Genomic DNA, 14,651 nt, shown 5'->3' on the forward strand with positions numbered 1-14,651 from the left:
AATAAAGAGGAGGAACTTTGGCTGGAACACAAAATGAGTCTTTTCAAAATGTTAATAGGTGCAGAGGCGGAAAGGGCAGCAATAATGAAACCCTCTATGACCGTAACTGAGACCTTTAGAAAGAAAAGCATGAACCTCCGTTACATGTTACACAAAAAACCATCAAACAGAAGACTGACAAAGATAGGGTAAGATTATATAAGTTATTTTACGGTTTAATTTTTTGGTGTTTCATACCCAGATTATAATGGGACCATCATGATTTTTTTTTTCAAATCAAATCCACTGATATGATGAGTGTGGTAGATGTGTTAAAGATCAGGTTTCATAGTCTACATAGTTTACATTATTTCAGTCCAACAAGAAATGTTCATGGCTTTTTTCAGGATTTAGCTTTGTTTTTACATGTGTTCATAACCCAGATCATATACATAGCCTACCATTAGATTATAGAATGAAGTCTGCATTAAGACCATCCATCCATCCATCCATCCATCCATACATTCATTTATTATGTTATAAACTGAACTGTAAACATATTTTTATTACTACAACTTTTCATATCCAGCACCAGTTACAAGTTTGAACACAACCCATTCAAATGTAAGGGTTAGGTGAAGCAAATGTTTGATTGGTACTGAACATGGTAATTTGTGTCTTAGTCTAAGATTAGTTAATTTCTCAATAAAGTTAATAATAATGATGATTATAATAAAATTTATTATGAAAGGAGGGACAAAGCTGCTTAAACCAATCAGAAAGCCTACAGCAGGAGTTTGTACCACCTATCTGTTGTGGTTGCAAAGACAGTCTGTCTGTTTATTTATTTTCTTATTTAACCTTCTTTATTCAACCAAAAAGCCTATTTACCCCCTACTGTCTCTACTGGGAAGAAAGATGGAAAAAAAAAAAAAAAAAAAACTCCACTCTTATTTAATCTAGCATTTTCTATCACATATTAATATTGTGTAGTACAAGTTGTTTCTGCTTTCTCTGCATTTTTAACAACATTGCATGGCAGTAAAGTCTGAATACCTTGTGCACATTATTGACTGAATCCCAAGAATAAGTAAATAAATAAGAATTTAAATAAACAAGGGAGGGGGAAGTGCTTCAGAGTGACTAGAATTGTAACTCAGGTAGGGGTCGGCAAACAAGTTGGATGTCTGATTAAATTGGACCTGAACCTGCCTCAGGGAACCTGCGAAAAAACACATCACCATCTGTCTCTCCTTAAGCACCCTCTGTTGACACACACACCTACCCACACACCCACCCACCCACACACACACACACACACACTCACTCACTCAGACACACTCTGCGTGAGAGGATCACATGACTGATGGGTTGTCAGAGATCGCTCTTTTAGGTTAATAGGAGGAAATGATCCAGGTTGATATACTGTTTGGCATCATCATGTTATCGTGTAGGGATTAGGATAGCAGAGTAATATTATTGTGACTTAATAGGCACTAATAAGACAAAACATTAAAACCACCTGAAAAACAAAACAACTGCATAGGTTCCCCTTCTGCTGCCAAAACATGTGACCAGATGGGAATGGAGCTCAGGGAGTGTCCCTTGGTGGCTTTGGATTCCTTGGGTCCTGAGTGTTGGAGTGTAGGATCAGGCTTGTTCTGGTCCATCCTGCGAATGCTCAGTCACATTGCCATCTGCCGAGTTTGGAGGTTGGGTTAATTAATGGGGATATTTCATGTGCTTTCTGAGCTGTTCCTGAGCCATTTTCCTCCAGTGTGATAGGGCACTTTATAATTCTGGGGCAGTCCAACTGTGATATAGATGGGGTTAGGCTTGGTCTTCAGCAGTCTTTTTCTCAGTAGTACATCTTAAAGTAACAAATAGATGCAAAAACCTAATAACCTCAAGGTGCAGCTGGATTCCCAAAAGTTTTGCAAGTTAACAATCATGAAAGTGTTCATATTTCAAGGCTACAAACTTTTTTTTGGCTAAAAAAGTCCAGGCCAATCAGCCCCTTACAAATGCATTGATCTGTTGGCTTGTGTCACTTGCTTTTTCTTTTATTTTTGATCATTTCTGCCCTTTTTCTGAACAGTTTCTGTAAATAACTTTTATTAGGTTTGTTGGATCCCAAGTTTTTCCAGGAGAACACTCCAATGTATCCCATATATACTGTCATATTATTCATTTCACCTGTCAATGATATAGATGCTGTAGCTGACCAGTGTATATGAGTGTGAAGGACAGGAATAGAGAATATGGCACATACATTTCTTTCTGCTTAAGTAGAAAACATTTTTTTTCTGTTCCTCTGAGACACTTGAGATAACAACTCAGCCGTGAAGTGACGGATGTTTAGCAGGATGTGGCAATGCTTTTGAAACTGTCAGTGTTGTCGGGCAAGCAGAGAAGATTAAGTAACTTGAAGTATGAATAAGATGATTCAGCATTTAGACTAACGGAGAGGATAACTGATGACATGTTTGCCTTCAGGTACCGCAGACGTGGAAACTATTCCCAATTACAGAGAACCAGAAAGAGAAAGCAGGCAGAGCATCAGCAGCAGCAGGTTAAGACATAACACTGATAGAAAAATGTACCTTGATATGGTATTTTAAGAAAACACCACATTTACTACCCAGTCGTATCATGCTAAACAAAGAAATTCAACATTCAACCATATTATATTTCATGTTGCAAAAACAAACTGTATCCACAGAAAAATCTGAAAAAGACTGAAGCTGTTCAGCCATGAAACAAGCCCTAAGGAGGCATTACTGGTAGCTTCTACTATTTTGAAGCCTGGTTAGAATTCACAGTTCTGATAGTATTATCCATCTGACAAGTTAACCAAATTAATTGACATAAAACAGCTCAAACAGACCAAATACACTCTATATCAGAGGTCTTCAACATGGGCTCTGTGACCGTACCACAGGACTGTCCTGAAATTTTCTACTGATTAGACAGTTTTTGAAACACACATTTTAACTCTTCTATCCCTCACTTATTTAAATCTATTTTAACATTAATCTAACAATGTAGTGAATAGGTAAAATGAGGCAGAAGATGTAAACTTTCAATAAATAAACTCAATAAACTGGAGACATTTCAAGCTGGGCACCAGTTCAGTCACAGCACAAGCAGCACAAGCCCAATCTAGCCCCGTTCCTTCAAGTCTTCTGCACACAAAGTGGAGGATCCACCACTATTGCTGCTGACAATCACAGGTTGCATACATGCTGGCTCTCTAACCTCTCTTTTATACCCAAGATTATTGAGAAAGTTGTATTTCACCAGCCTAATGACTTTAAATAAAAGTGGAAATCTTGATAAATTTCAATCCACCTTCTGACCTCATCACAGCACTGAAACATCTCCGGTCAAAGTGTTATATGACATTAGGTGGAATACTGATTCTGGTCAAGTATCAGTCCTGGTTCTGTTGGATCTCAGTGCTGTGTTTGATATCTTGGATCACAGAATCCTGTTGAACAGGCTGGGAAACTGGGTTGGACTTTCTGGAGCGGTCCTTAACTGGTTCAGGTCCTATTTAGAAGGCCGGAGTTATTTTGTTATGATCGGCAGCTATGAATACGAGTGAGTGGCCATGACTTGTGGAGTCCCCCAGGGGTCAGTCCTTGGACCTCTTTTGTTCAACTTGTATCTGCTCCCTTTGGGTCAAATATTACAGAACTTTAGCATTAATTATCACAGTTATGCAGATGATACACAACTTTATGTGTCTCTGTCACCAGATGACTGCAGTCCAATAGACTTATTGTGTCAGTGTCTGGAGCAAATAAACACCTGGATGAGGGAGGATTTTCTAGAATTACATGAAGACAAAACTGGGATTATTCTGCTTGGTAGCAAAGAGAAGAGGGCCAGCACTGGTAAACACCTGGAGACTTGGGCTCTTTAAATCCAAGTTCGTAACCTAGGAGTATTGATAGACTCAGATCTGACTTTCAGCAGCCACATCAAAGCTTCACTAAGAAGCTTTTTACCAGCTCAGAAACATCAACAGAATTAAGAGTTTAGTCTCCCAGAAAGACCAAGAGAAACTCATCCATGCATTCATCTCCAGTAGGCTGGATTACTGTAATGGTCTTTTAACAGGACTTCCTAAAAAGAGCATTAAACATCACACTAGTTTTGAAATCTTTACACTGGCTTCCAGTCAGTCACAGAATAGATTTTAAAAGCTTCTGATTGTTTACAAATCCCAGAACGGTTTAGGCCCAGAATCCATCTGTGATATGTTCAGAGAATATATACCTAGCAGAGCTCTTAGATCCAAAGACTCTGGTCAACTAGTCCAAACCAGAGTCCAGACTCAACATGGAGAAGCAGCATTTAGCTGTTATGCCATTTTTAAATCCAGGTTAAAAACATTTCTTTTCTCATGCGCTTATGCATGAAATCTGCATGGTAACGTTTAACTTATCTTTTTAATAATTTTAATGTAATTTATGATTTTATTGTGATTCTTGCTATTTGTTGCTGCTTTTTACTATTTCTTAATATCTGTAATGATTTTAATGTTTTATGTAAAGCCCTTTGAATTGTCCTGTACATGAAATATGCTGAACAAATAAACTGCCTTGCCTTGCTTATGTCAGGTTCCCATGACTGGCCAAGAGTCACCAGCTGACCAAGATCCAAAACACAAGAACTCACTAAAATATTGTTTGAAAAGATGATACCCCTGTAAAACAAACAAGACAAATTACAAAAAAAAGAAAGAAAACAAACAAAATAAATAAATAAATAAATAAAATCATTCAATTCACATCACTCCTTCACATCACTTGTCCAATCAGATTAAGATATTCCAGCCAACAACTGAGGACAGTATATTATAACACCACATGTTTGGGCATTGTTAACAAATGTGAGAAAAAACAGATTGTTTTTTACTCAACCGAATAACTTCACAAGCACAAAATAAACAGGTGAAACAGTCAGAAGGAAACTTGGATGCAGGATCTGCTGAATGTGTGACTATTTGCTAACATGGTCTTCACAAGTCTGGATAAGCTATGAGTTTTACCCAGTGTTGGTCACAAAAAGAAAAAAAAAATGTCAGCTTTAAAAACACTTTCAATAAACCTGAGAACAATATATAAATATATATATATATTTATATATATATATATACACACTACCGTTCAAAAGTTTGAGGTCACTTCCCTATTGAATCCCATGGCAAAGTGACCCCAAACTTTTGAACGGTAGTGTACATATATATATATATATATATATAAGAAAGGCAATAAGAAAGCCCCTTAGAGCCAAACAGTTTTTTTAAGTGAAAAGTGTCACCTTATCCTGACCTGTAATTATAGAACCCCCTCGAGTCAGTCGCCATAACTCCAAAAAATGTCACAGCAAAATGAACCCAAACAGCTAAGATTGGATGTCAATTATTCTCAGGAACTGCTTGAAGCCTGGAGAGCACTCAGAATTCATGCAGGATCCAAGAATGAAAACACTTCCTTGGATCATTGGTGTAAAAATGAAAACTTCAGAACCTAAAAGGTAAGCAGTGAAACACATCCCACACTGTTAGTTAGCAGTCTGTCTGAGGCTTGCTGATTGAAAACCTGCATATTCAAAAATATTCTTCCCTCCCTGTGTTGTTCATTCTGCAAAATTATTCCTTTTGCACTGACATTTTAACTTGTTTTCCAAAGCAGAAGCCAGAAAACAGCAGTCATGTTCAAACTGAGCAGAGAGCTGAAAGAGGATGAAAAACAACAACCAGCTGAAGCTCCTCATGATAATTCTTTAAGTCTTGTCTGTCAAAGGGAAACTGCTATTACAGTACAATTCCCACATTTACACATGCTACAACCAGCTCTTGGCAAGCAGCTGGAATCCTCCTTTATCAAACACACTGTCATTTCATTCATGGAGGTATTGGAAGAAATTTTGGGAAAACTGTTTATATAACAAAGAAGAAAGTGAGATAAAAAGGAAACTAAAGATAGATGCCAAACGATAAATGGAGCTCTCATTTCTTCTCTTACAGCTGTATTTACACTAGCTGCTCTCAGACTGTCAAACAGACTGCCTCCTCCCACACACACACACACGCATGCTAAAAAACACAGAGTGGTTTATCAGGTTCTGGCTTCCTTCACTGCCAACAGCGCCGGCTACAGATTTACAACTTCATCCAGGGCTCTTGAGAAAAGGCCTTGAAGATCAGTGAGCTGTGGCTTTGCCGGTTATAATATGCCAAACCATTAACCTTAACTGTTAGTATATAGAAATGGTAGTAGTGGGGAGGATCTCACTAGGCAAAAGTGTTCTTTTTCCACCTTTGGGTTATGATTTAATGGTTTTATGAATGGATCACATCATTAATCAGAATAGTCCTGGGAATAGTGACTTTTACTGTTACAATGCACCAATCAGCAATAACATTATGACTTCCTACCAAAGTGCTGAGTAGCTCGCTCTTTTGTCACCAAAGGTCTTTGATCCTTTGAGATGGACACCACTAGACATCTGAAGGTATACAGTAGTATATAGCAGCAAACCATCAGTAGCTCTTAATTAAAATCTTGTTAGTTGTTATTTGGGGGTTGCATGGCTTGGATTTATTTGTCCATCCCACCTCACAGATTCTCAGTCGGATTCAGATATGGAGAATTTGAAGGCTGAGTCAACATCTCCCATTATGCTGCTGAAATTGCTGCTGCTGGAATTGTGCTGTGAGGGTAAAGAGAAACTCTGAACACTATTTTTCACCCTCCTCAGTATCCAGGCTCAACTGATTGAGCAGGTACCATTTTTTAAATATCTGAAACAGAATGGCTACTACCTGTCTTTTACATATAATGAAGTCTGTTTTTGAAAGATTTAAAAATGGCCTCCAACTGCTGAGGAAATAAAGGACTTTCAGATTCAGCAGACACATTTTAGCTCTGGTCTATACTTCACTTGTAGCTGTGTCAAAGAGGGATTTCTGTCACCGATTTCGAATAGACAGTCAAGTTTATGGAATCAAATCTACTCTAATCTAAAATATCTACGCCATTAATAGAAGCCTAAGTTTTCCAGCAGAATATTGCCCAAAGCATCATATTGCTCTACCAGCTTGTGTTCTTATCATAGTGCAGGGATCCAATCTAAAGACTCTTATGCCAGTGTTCTGCAGGTTTTAGATGTTTCCCTTCTGCAACACACCTGACCCTAATTTATGGGTCATTAAAAGGCTTGTGCATAACTTTACAAAAAGCTGTTGAAGAATCACTTCATTAGTAAATTAGGTGTGATGCAGCTGGGTAACATCTAAAACCTGCAGGAAACTGACCCAAGAAGTCCAGAGCTGGGGATTTGTGCCATAGTGTATCCTGGTGCCATGTCTTCTTCAGGTTATCAAACGTTGACCAGGTTATTCACATGATGTAAAAAAAATAAAAAAAACATGATTTATCAGCGCTTCTACCATTGCATTGTTTTCTAGTTCTGATGCAGCTTTGGCAAGCAGCAAGCAACTATAATATACACTACATGTTCTGCTCACTTTCTATTGGAAAAAGCATAAACTTTTTCAGGAATTTTAGAAACAATAGCTCTTCCATTGGATCAGGCAACACAGGCCAGTCCTTGTTCCCCATATGCAACAAGTCCTGCCTGCCCATGATGATGATTTACAGGTTACTCCATTTCTTCATCCATATCAGATGGATCTTGGCCACTACAAACCAGGAACATGTCAAAATAGCTACAATTTTGGAGATGCAATATTCCTGCTACCTAGACACCACAGCTTAGACAAGAGCTTGTGATGGTTGTACAGGTATTTAGAGGAACATTTATGAGAGAAATACTCAACACAAGAAAACTAAAAACAATTTTAATTTCCACAGTACCAAATCTTCATGTTGCGGAATGTCCTTTTTTTTTTTATTATGGTTGAAATAATGGTATACTTACACAGAAAATTTCTACAAGGTGTTACAGAACAAAAAAACTATGACTCATGTAAATAAATAAATAAAACATCTGTCATGCAATACTTGCTGGTCAAACTGGATTTTGCTAGACTTCCAAGATGCCAAAAAAAAACACAATCTGCTGCCGACCAAGCATAGCTTGCAACATGGTTGTCATTATTTGTAAAAGATTTCTCATTTTCTTTTTAATTCCCACTGACTGCTTAAAATCTCTGCACCTCTATTAGCTGGCTGTTTTTTTATTTCTTACATTTCCCATTAAGAAAAAGGGTGTGCAGTCTCAAGCCTCAGAAGTCTCTCATTTGTCGCTGCCAGGCCTAAAACCTAATTGGTTTTAATTTAAGATACCTTATCAATGACTAAGTTTGTTAAATACTAAATGGATGTTTTATTGTCAGTTATTAAAGAAATAATTGAGTCCTTAAAGTATTTAGACCATGAAAGTCATCAGATCTAACTACTGAAAGTTCTCTGGGAACAAAATTGACACAAAGCTTTAAAATTTGTGACATTTCTGGATCAGCTTGAAAACAAAATTACCTGATGTGAAGTATTTTAAAAGGAAACAGGACTATTTTTTTGGTTCTTCAAGACGTTTCACGTGTCATCCGAAATGCTTCTTGAGGTCTAACGGACCAATGACTAGTTTCTGACTTAAATTCTGTTGTTGGAATGGTCACCTGATCATCCTGTGGGTCCTTTACCAGTAAGGCTAACGTGAAACGGTTTGGTCACATGATTAGAGGTGAGAATAGTCATTTGCCTGGAGGGGAGATTGAAAGCACACAGACCTTTCTCCTAGTGGAGCTATGAAGAGTATTGTGCGATTGGCCTGACATTTGAGGTGAGTGTCGTTAACGTGGAAAAGCATGAAGCTGTCACTTCTGCATTTCCGCAGATGGAAGGCTGATCGGATAGTTTTAGTGAACAGCTGGTCGAGGTGGTGAGAAAGTACGAGAACGTTTGCAACATGTGGCAAGGATCTTTTGTCCCTGTCTCTCTTGACCTGAGGATTTTGCTCTCCTGTGTTTAGTCTCAACTACATAAATGGCTCTCTCTCCCCAGGACTGCATATTACAGGCAGCTCAGCTTTTGTTTGGTTTCTTTTGTCGTTCGGGGGGGACAGTTTCTATCTGATGACATTTGGTTTTTGAAGTACAGCAGGATGTTGTGTTTGGATCTTCTCAAACACTACTGTCACATATAAAATGTCAAAATCTTCTGCGCCTGTTCTTTCTCTCCTCTTCCTTTGATGTTATTTTCCCATGAATCTTTTTGCTGACTTGACAAATGTTCATTTTGGAAACATACAGGTTTAAAACGATTCCTGGATGTGCTTGTGTTGGAAAATTGTGAGCTTTGTGTTCTGATCAGTTTGTATTCCAGTGTGTGATGACAGTTAAAAACAGGTATTAACTACTCTGAATTCAGCTTATAAGCCTGTAATTTACAAAAAACAAAAACACTGTTTTATCTTTTAATGTTGTTCTAGTGTTATTTTAACTGTTTTAATTTTTATCTTCCCACTTGTCTGTGAAAACTAAAAACATTTTTCATATGAGTGGTGTGAATTCCAGCTACAATCTGTTTACTATAACTTGGATGACTGAGAATCTAAGCTGGCAGACTTAATGTGAACACAAAAATGTTGGTTAGCTTCATCAATCCTCAGCTCTCACATCGCTTCTCTTCTCACTGGGTGACATTTATTCTGGTTTATTATTATCAGTTAGCAGGAAAACACATCTCATGTGTACGTCTCGGACTGAATGACCCCATGAGAATGAAACCAGATCAGCATACCACAAAGTTCCAGATTTATGTGTAGAAACAGTAGGAAAGAAGAATACTAAACTGTACAATGACTCAAAATTTTATTGCCTAATTGCCTTGTTACTCCTTGGCAGCTGGCCGACCTAAATTCTATTACAACTTTTGAAGTCGCCACATATTTTAACACACCCACACTCACTAGCTAAGAAATAAAATCAACAGACTGGAAGGCCATCCGTTGAAACGTCCCAGGGAGCTGGTACCTCTAATAAAAACAGGCTCAAGAGACGCTTTTACAAAACCCCAATGAATTTACAGACAGCGAGAAGACGAGAGGCTGTTTTATTTTTTTTTTTTTTCTTTAATTTGTTGTCTGTCATGAAAGGTTGGTGAGAAGTCAGTCAGAGAAAAGGCCAAAACTAGTGTCCCTGCATCACTCTGAGTTTAAGCTGAGGAGAAGCAGATGCTGCTGCTTTCCAATTGTAAAAAAATAGAAGACTAAGAGAGACTTTAAACCACTTCACAGTCTTTATTTTTTTATGTTGTCATGATGCAAACTAACAACATCATTTGTTTTACTTTTATGAATGCTATGAAATTACATTTTGCATTTATTTTAAAGATTTCTTTCCCTAACTTTCTCTTTCCACCTTCTTTTCTCCTTCCTAGTTGCATCTTCTTCTCATGATCACACATTTATCCTGACTAAGTTAACATGATCATTAGTAGATCATTATAATGACTTTCAAAGTGTAGTTTTGTGACCAAAAGCTATATTAAAAAAACATTATCAATATGTCCATATGACTGCTTTGTCCTGACCCAGATCCCCCTGTCAAATTATGGACCATAACCATTTATGGCCAAGTTTCACATGATGGCACATCATAGGAGTTCTGTGTGACATGAAGTTGTGATCAACCTAGGTCACTGTTGACTAGAATGTGTGGTAAACATGTCCTTGATAGTTGGAAAATGCCTTGTGTTTGTGATGAAACTAATTGAAGTTGCTACAGGCTTCCTCATGGAGTTACAAAAAAGGAGAGCAAGTCAAAGATTTTATGAAAAGATGCTGAGAAGTGGCTTGTGAACATCTCACTAGGACCAAAAGATGACTCAAGCATGCCAGAGTTTGCATGATAACATGTCACGGCTGTGGTTTCTGAGTAGCAACATGCGAGTTAAGCTCATTTTAACTGCAGCTAATGTTTTTGCTTCATTCACCAGGATGTGCTAGCACTCATTATGGTGACGATAACATAGATTGGGCTCCTACAAATAATCTAAGCCTCGTTAGAGTGAAATAGCTGGTTGTAGTTTGTCTATACATAAACACACAAAGCAACAATGCTATTAAAACACAAAAAATACTCATATAGTCTCCTCTGGGGTTCCTCTGGGATTGGTACTTGGTACCATTCCCTTCACACTGCACCTGCTCCACCTTGGCCAAGTTATCAGTTGGTTTGGAATTTCATCCTACTTCTATGCTCAACTAAACATGAAAATGTAGATTATTATCACAATCATCACTCTCCACACTCACTGCTAGTCTGTAGGAGATAAAGATGTGCATGAATCAATCACTATTTTCTACAGTTAAATTGTTCAAAAACTGAAGCAGTTTTTTAACCAGCACTGCTGACTTTGGTCAGGACATCTCCCTTTCATTAGTAGTCACCAACCCGTGTGCTAGATTTGAACCTCGTGTAACCTTTGAGGCTCACATCAAACACCTCTACAAGACTGCCTTTCACCAGCTCAGAAATGTCTGTCCCTCTCTGACCCTGCCTGATGCAGACAAGGTCGTCCACTCTATTGTTTCCTCCAAACTTGACAACTGCAACTCACTGGAATTCCCATCCAAATCATCTAAAACTTGCAGTGCATTCAAAATAGTGCTGCTAGGATCTGGATGAGCGTGTGGAAATATGAGCACATTTCTCCCATCTTCCGCTCACTACACTGGCTCCTTGTCTTTAATTGGATTGAATACATGTCTTTCTCCTCACCTTTGAATACATTTATGGTGATACTCCCTAGTACCAGAAATAACTTTTCAACCCTTCAAACACCAAGGACTAAGACCATCACAATACTGGACCAGCGTGCCCTCCTTGTCAACTTGAGAGCTCTGGAAAGTTTTAAAAATGGACTCATGAAAAGTATTAATCCCAACTGTTTTCACCCATCCACACAAATAAGTTGCAGGCTTCCAGGCTTTTCCATGCTTTAAATCTGCTTGGACATGGGGAAGATCATCTGAAACACCAAATAGTTAGATTTGTCTGGTAACTTATTATTTCTACAATTATGAATACAGTATAAAGATCTGTGCCATCACATAGCTCAGCTATTTTTAAGGTATCCAGTGTGTGAATGCACATCTAAACCTTGAACATACTCAAACAATGTCTCACATCTTCCCTGCACATTAGCCATTTTGGTTTGTTGAAAGCACATGATAGTGCATAAGTCATGTGATTAAAATCCAGCTATGCTTGACCACTTTGGACAAGGGAATGTCCAGAATGTAAATCATTTATACACAAACATAAATACCCAGTTTCAATTTATCTGCTTTATGTTAAGGAGCATTTGGTGCTTTAAACATCTGCAATGGTTTTACTTTCCTGCACAATGATGGATTGTACCGATGACTTTACAGACTGACCTGCTCCTACTCACAAACCTGACTGGAGAACTACACACATCTGACAGGTCTAGAACAGTGAATATAAACTTGCTTGATGTATTCCCTAACCCATCCACAGACGCAATCCCTGCAGTTTCTCGTAGCTCTGCACCAGGCCTTCCTCTGCAGAGAAAAAAATAATAAGCATGCTTTCTGTGGAGAACCATATGACGCGGTACAAGTCGAAGAGTTATATTAGAGCAACTCTTAATCCTAATGTTTTTTACTAATTTCTTCCCTGATCTGACTAAATGACTGTGCGGTTTACATCTGATTTTTGATACATCAGTTCAACATTTACTGAATACTGACCTAAACAAATTGGTTGGACTGATCAAGTCAGAATAATATTTGCTCTGTTAAACTAAAAGTTGAAGAAGGAAGAAAAACAGATGACTGAAGACTTATCTTAAGTCAGCCCTTTGACTTCCTGATTGGAATTATAGCCATCACATAAAAAGAAGGCACTGACCAGGTGGTTGAAAACGCCTGTGCTGGGTAAGTCTGTTCATTAATCTGCCAATGTTAGGTTTAAAACAATTGAGGTGCACTAATGATGGGATGGGAGGAAAAGGGGGAGTGCTGTCTGCCTGCAGAGCTACACTCATAGATCAGAGTGCTTACACCTGCCTGTCAGATGCTGAAAGTGGGCCAGAGACAAAACCTTTATCAAAGCTCTTGTTTTACAGCCTTACTTTAAAGTATGCACAGTCTCCTTCACTTTATCACTCACACAGAAGGAAAGAAAAAAGCTTATACCTATACTATTGTATATTCCTGCTTTTTAACCATGTTGACATTTTGCATCACATGCTATTGGATGTTCTCTCACCCTCACTTTTTATTGAAACCATCAGTAAGCATCTATCTCTTGCTAAAAACAAAGCTCACCTATTGCAACGTATAAAATGCACTTATCTCCAAAGCATGACGCTTGTCATAATAATTTTCCTCATAGTAATGTTGTTCCTGAGCCCAGGGCAAGCTCTTTAAAATTAAACATCCCGACTTAATCCAAAAATACAAGACTAAAGGTAGGATGGATGTGTGCTCTCCAAGTCCTCTGGGATCGTTTAAATGCAGGACGCCGAGGGATTTGTCAGTCTAACGGGAGCTGACAGGAAAAGAATGAACTTTAACACTCACAGGCTGCTTTCCCTTTCATGAGCTTCCAGAGAAACCCTATAGTGAATCAAATCCCTCTACTCAGGAGCAGACACACACAGCTGTGTGACAAAAATGCATAGAAATGGAGGCTAATGTAAAGGCACAGTAGATGCAAGCACACACACATCTTATTCACTGTTACCTTCCTCCACATGTCCCTACACATTTCCATTTAATCTGTCAAGCAGCTAAGATGGATGAAATGTACCAAAGCGAAGGGGGGCACGGGAATCAAAAGTGTACATAAAGGACATGTATACACAGATGCAGCCTGACAATCAGTCTCACACACACAATCAGGTTTCCTGCACAGATCTAAAAGCAGATCAGGAGCTGTAATAAAAGGTTTCAAAACTCCAGCATCAATGGCATCCAAAGACTGAGAAACAGCTGATTGGCTAAGAGTTAGGACCCCAAACGGGTCTCAGAGTCATGTTCTTGGGAGTTTTAATGAGGATAGAAAACAGGTGTGTGTAGAGCTTACGGTGGTGTAACGTTTTCATCCGTGTCTGATGAAACATTAAATAGACTCTGGCCTTAAGTGTCGCCTCACAGCTCATCTGTTTAATTATTTTCAGCAAAAATTGAAAATGCCAGAGGAACTACCTAATTAGCCCAAGTTAACTACCGATCACGGCTTTTATGTGAACTTTGAACACTTTTGGAAGTGAAAAGAAGCACATAGTGTCATGTAGAACTTCGAGTGGCCCCCTTAGTAAAAATTCTGCTTCTGTGAATAAATCAGTGGATGATGAGCTCATCCTCAAAGGCGTGAAATATACGATTAATTATTCTTTAATTTAATCTAGATTTTAATAAAGACTAGAATTTTAGAGGCCAATTTGTCAAACTTTCTCCAAATAGTCGGCAATTGTGGATTTACAGCTTTCTGTCAGGCCATAATGTAATTAGGAAATAGTAACTGGTAAATGGAGTGCTGGATAAATCACACTTTGAGATCCCGTTGCATCTTCTGCAAACAAGATCAAAACATAGACTGCAGTCTTTCTAATGACAGCAACAACAACAAAAGGGATTGGATTTATATAGAGCTATTCAAG

At 38.3% G+C, this 14,651-nt stretch overlaps 1 protein-coding gene across 4 annotated transcripts in view; it reads right to left on the bottom strand.

The window, feature by feature from the left end:
* Window positions 1–14,651, bottom strand: part of LOC121652732 (carboxyl-terminal PDZ ligand of neuronal nitric oxide synthase protein-like) — a 196,756-nt gene that overhangs the window by 51,507 nt on the left and 130,598 nt on the right. The gene's annotated exons all lie outside the window — the stretch shown is intronic.

The sequence above is a fragment of the Melanotaenia boesemani genome, chromosome 14 (genome assembly GCF_017639745.1).
Source record: "Melanotaenia boesemani isolate fMelBoe1 chromosome 14, fMelBoe1.pri, whole genome shotgun sequence".
Taxonomy (NCBI): Eukaryota; Metazoa; Chordata; class Actinopteri; order Atheriniformes; family Melanotaeniidae; genus Melanotaenia; species Melanotaenia boesemani.